Genomic DNA, 6,000 nt, shown 5'->3' on the forward strand with positions numbered 1-6,000 from the left:
CGCACCCGACTACAAACTCGAGGGACTAAAATTGACACGGGGCAAACTAGTTGACTAGGTCACCTAGTCCACCCCAATCACCACCATTCAACCATCTCTCTCTCTCTCTTTCTCTCTAGCAAGAACACACCCAATTTCCAAACTCATTCAATCATCATCTAAATTCGATCTAGGAGGCTTACAACAAAATAAATTACATATTCGTGATCCTCTCTTCATCCTCTTCATTTTGGTACCAACTTCATCTCGTTTGGGTAACATTTCTAAAACACTAGTTTTCTTTAAATTTGTGTTCTTGACTTAAAAGTATGTTAATTAGTGTCTATGGCTCATTGTGATGTCGTGTATGTAATTTGTATGCTCGATTTGTTGTTTTTGGTGTAACTAGTTCATTATAAAAATTACTTGCTAAATCCTTGATTTTGGATGATCAAATGTTATTAGATTGTTAATGTGCATGTTTTAAAAGTGTTACTAGTATCATTAGCTTCATCTTGATGTATAGATTGATTAAAGAAACTTCATAAACGCGATTATTGATTTTGTGAACTTTTGGTTAGGGTTGACAACTCTTAAAACGAACTTTTGATGCGTTGAATGCTTGTTAATGTTATTGATAAGTGTTTAGTTGTATTACATGTTTCATTACCTTCAAAACGGCATATCATATGTATAAATTGGATTCCCGAAACTTAAATTTGCAATTGATAAACTTGAAACTTGAAAATAAACCTCTATTGATCACTTGGCAGGATTTCGGTTATAGTATATGATGTTTTTGTTTGATGAAAGGTGCTTAGTTGCGTTCCTTGTCGAAAGAGCTTTCCGATGATATAAAATACATGTTCTAATTGTTTGCGGATCATAAAATGTGATTGTTTGTGTTTTGGTTCGTCCATTTGAGGAATACAGCAAACAGGGCCTGGAAACCGATCAGGACGCCGTCCAGATACTGGGGACGCCGTCCCACCTTTTGAACCTAGACGCCGTCTAGGATATCAGGACGCCGTCCCACCCTTCATTGTGGGACGCCGTCTAGCCATTTGGGACGCCGTCCCATTGTACTAAAACTGGCTGTTTGCTTTGGTCATTTGACATAAAAATGTTTGCTATGCTACGGACCTCCGATTAACATGAAACTTGGCCAACATGCTCATATATGATTATATAACTTAGAAAAATTGTCGGATACCCAACCCGACCCCGTTGACTTTTCCGTTGACTTTGACCCGACCAAGTTGACTTTTAATCAAACTTAACCAAATAATTGTGCAATCGTTCTAACATGTTTTTATACTTGTACCTTGCATGAAACATGACAATTTGATTCACATGCTATTATGATCGAGTCTTAACGAGCCATAGGACTAATTGAACATCTTTGACCTATCGTGCTTACCGTTATTGATACAACCTATTGTTTAGGTCAAGACTAGCATTGTTCTTTGCACACGTTTACTTGTTGAAGTACTTTACTACTCGTGCACTCAAGGTGAGATCATATTCCCACTTTTACTCTTTTTGAACTTACATTTGGGATGAGAAAACATAAACATTTCTTTACTAAGTGAACACAAGTACAGGAAAACAAACATTCTACATACGAGTTTAGAACAAAATCCTCAATTCGATTATCATTAGTTACACTTGCCGGGTGTAAGCGAGAACTTATGTTGTATGGATCCATATGGGTTTGACAAACCCTCATTCAAACGGTTCGCTACCGTTTACGAATGAAATATATTTTCGAGAAACAGTGTATGTTCTAGCACTAAGTGATGGGGTTCAATGGGAGAAATGTTAAGCATTGATAATTGGGTGCTCGTGAAACAAACTTTTGGAATGTATTACTATTATTTCATTGATGCAAATCTTGTGGTTCACTTGTACTTACTTACTTAAACCTATGATTTCACCAACGTTTTCGTTGACAGATTTCTATGTTTTTCTCCGGTCTTTGAACGATATGTGTTACATGCTTCCGCTCATTATTTTGATACTTGCATTGGATGTCAAGTATATATGCATACATGGAGCGTCTTTTGGCTACTTTCAAATTGTGTCGCATAAGTTTCATTTGTACTTAAAACTTTGTATCGTAACTTGTGGTGGAACTATTCTTGTAAACTTTGAACAATCTTTACATTTGAAATGAATGCGACATATCTTTTGGTCAAACGTTGTTTTAAAGACTTATGACCACGTAACGGGACCTAAGTAGACGGCGCCGTCAAATATGATTTGGTCGGGTCGCTACAGATGGTATCAGAGCGTTGGTTGTAGGGATTTAGAGTTCATTAGTGTCAACCCCGAGTCATAGGGTACATTGGTGAGTCTAGACTACAACCGGCATATAGACTTGAAGTAGGAATTACTTGACTACTTGTGCATTTATACTCGAACGCTTCTACTCATATCTACTCTTAGTTCATCTTGATCTCACGTTGTTTAATTTGATTGACACGCCACCTTGACTATATGAAATGATGTCGAATGCACATATGAATCAGGGTAATATAATTTCCGGGATTATATTACGGTGACTCATATGAACGTTCCGACATTATGACATAAAGAATTTAAGGCGAGTCGAGGAAAAACTTCTCTTTATCTTTATTCTATATCACGGTTAGTATTATTGAGAATGCTAATCAATGATATTCTTGTGTCTTGAAGGAACAATGGCTCCTCGTCGTGTACGCCGCAATGAAACTCCCGAACAAGCTCTCGAACGGATGATAGCCACCGCCGTAGATGCGGCCATGGCCGGTCACTCATCCAACAACAATAATAATAACAACCACAACAACAACAACAACAACAACAACAATGGAGCCGGAAACTCAAACGAGGGATGCTCCTATAAAGCTTTCATGGGGTGCAAACCTCACACTTTTGATGGAACCGGGGGACCGGTCGTGCTCACCCGATGGTTTGAGCAAATGGAAGCCGTCTTTAGCATAAGCGGTTGTCGGGACCAAGACAAGGTCAAATACTCCACTCACACCTTCGCCGGTGTCGCTCTTACATGGTGGAATACTTATGTACAATCGGTGGGTACCGATGAAGCTCACGCCCTCTCTTGGGCCGACTTGAGGGAAAAGATGATTGTCGAATATTTCCCTCGTGAAGAAACCCGAAGGCTCGAACAAGAGCTAAGAACTTTAAAGGCGATCGGAAATGATCTCAAGGCTTATAATCAACGATTTTCCGAACTAGCCTTGATGTGCCCAAATCTTGTGAACCCCGAAGCTTTAAGGGTTGAACTTTACATGGATGGTCTTCCAAAGAGTATCAAACACGGAGTAATGTCATCCAAACCCACTAATCATCAAGAGGCCTTGAACATGGCCCGCAAATTGATAGAAACGGTTGACGAAATCGTAGTTCCGGCACCTAAGACCGAGGATAAATCGGGCGGCAACAAAAGAAAATGGGAAGCTCCCCAATCAAGCAACAACAACTTTGCCAAGAAATCTTTCACTTCCGACGGCAAGAAGGGTTATGCCGGGAATCTACCTTTTTGCAACAAATGCAACAAACATCACTTTGGCGAATGTAGTAAGCTAATTTGCCATCGGTGCCAAGGAATTGGTCATAAGGCCAACGATTGTAAAAGTGCCACTCCCGTCGCTCGAAAGTGGCCCAATGCACCAAAGACGGGCACTTGTTACGAATGTGGCCAAACGGGTCATTATAGAAATGCATGCCCGAAAAGGAAAGATAACACCAATACGCGCGGCCGAGCTTTCAACATCAACACCGAGGAAGCCCGGGATGACACTGAACTAGTCACGGGTACGTTTCTTCTCAACAATTCTTATGTCTCTTGCTTATTCGATTCGGGTGCCGATAAATGCTTTGTATCCAAGACTTTGACTCATTCTTTTAGCACTCCACCTCTTCCATTAGATACCACTTATACCATTGAAGTGGCTAACGGGAAACTATTAAGTGCCGACACATATTACCGGGGGTGTACGTTAAACATTTTGGGTAAGGAATTTGAAATTGACTTGATACCCATGGAACTAGGAAGCTTTGATGTAATAATCGGTATGAATTGGTTAGTCAAAACGAAATCTCACATCCTTTGTGATCTTAACGCAATCCGAATTCCTATCGAGAATGGTGAACCTTTGATTGTTTATGGCGATAAGAGTTGCACCAGACTCAACCTCGTTTCGTGTCTTAAAGTTAGAAAACTGCTCCGTAAGGGTTGTTTTGCGATCCTTGCCCACGTTAAGAAAGTCGAGTCCGATGATAAGCATATCGATGATGTGCCAATTGTTAGTGACTATTCCGATGTATTTCCCGATGAATTGCCGGGTCTTCCACCTCATCGACCGGTTGAATTCCAAATCGATCTTATTCCGGGAGCCGCACCCGTAGCACGTGCACCATATAGACTCGCCCCATCCGAAATGCAAGAATTGCAAAGTCAAATCCAAGAACTACTTGATCGTGGTTTTATCCAACCTAGCCATTCACCTTGGGGCGCTCCGATTTTGTTTGTTAAAAAGAAAGACGGATCCCTACGAATGTGAATTGATTATCGTGAACTAAATAAATTGACGGTTAAGAACCGATATCCTCTTCCTCGCATCGATGACCTCTTTGATCAACTACAAGGGTCTTGTGTATATTCGAAAATCGATCTCCGCTCGGGTTATCATCAATTAAGGGTTAAGGGGGAAGATGTCTCCAAAACCGCTTTCCGGACTCGTTACGGTAGTTATGAATTCCTTGTCATGCCATTTGGTCTCACTAACGCACCGACGGTGTTCATGGATCTTATGAACCGCGTGTGCAAACCGTATCTCGATAAATTCGTTATTGTGTTCATCGATGATATATTGATCTATTCTAAAAATGAAGAAGAGCACGAACAACATCTCCGACTTGTGCTTGAACTCTTGAGACAAGAACGACTTTATGCCAAATTCTCCAAGTGTGAATTTTGGTTGAAGGAAGTTCAATTTCTTGGTCATGTTGTAAGTGATCAAGGTATTAAAGTCGATCCCACGAAGATCGAAGCCATTAGTAAATGGGAGACTCCTACTACTCCTACTCACATTCGTCAATTCTTGGGTCTCGCCGGGTACTATCGTAGATTCATCGAAAATTTCTCTTTGGTTGCACGTCCTCTAACCGCATTAACTCACAAAGGAAAGAAATTCATTTGGGCGACCGAGCAAGAATCCGCGTTTCAAATCTTGAAAACGAAGCTAACCACCGCTCCTATCTTGTCACTTCCCGAAGGCAATGATGACTTTGTTGTACATTGCGATGCCTCGAAACATGGTTTTGGGTGTGTATTGATGCAACGAACGAAAGTCATTGCTTATGCTTCTCGACAACTCAAAATTCATGAACGAAACTACACGACGCATGATCTCGAACTCGGAGCCGTCGTCTTTGCACTTAAAATGTGGAGACACTATCTTTATGGAACCAAGAGTACTATCTTTACCGACCACAAAAGCCTCCAACACATTTTCGATCAAAAGCAACTAAACATGAGACAACGACGGTGGATTGAAACTTTGAACGATTACGATTGCGAGCTTCGTTACCATCCCGGGAAGGCAAACGTAGTAGCCGATGCCTTAAGTCGAAAAGAAAGAGCGGTGCCTCTTCGTGTCCGAGCTTTAAACATCACCATTCACACCAACCTTAATAGCCAAATTCGGGTAGCCCAAGATGAGGCTCTCAAGGATGAAAACCTTTCACACGAGCTCTTAAACATTCTCGTCTCTCGATTCGAAATTAGGGAGACCGGACTCCGATATTACGCCGGAAGGATTTGGGTGCTTAGTTATGGGGACCTACGAAGCCTTATTTTAGATGAAGCCCATAAGTCACGATACTCGATTCACCCCGGTGCCAATAAGATGTACCACGACCTTAAACAACTATATTGGTGGCCGAACATCAAAAGGGACGTACCTACTTATGTTTCCAAGTGTTTGACATGTTCCAAAGTCAAAGCCGAACACC

The sequence above is a fragment of the Rutidosis leptorrhynchoides genome, chromosome 8 (genome assembly GCF_046630445.1).
Source record: "Rutidosis leptorrhynchoides isolate AG116_Rl617_1_P2 chromosome 8, CSIRO_AGI_Rlap_v1, whole genome shotgun sequence".
Taxonomy (NCBI): domain Eukaryota; kingdom Viridiplantae; phylum Streptophyta; class Magnoliopsida; order Asterales; family Asteraceae; genus Rutidosis; species Rutidosis leptorrhynchoides.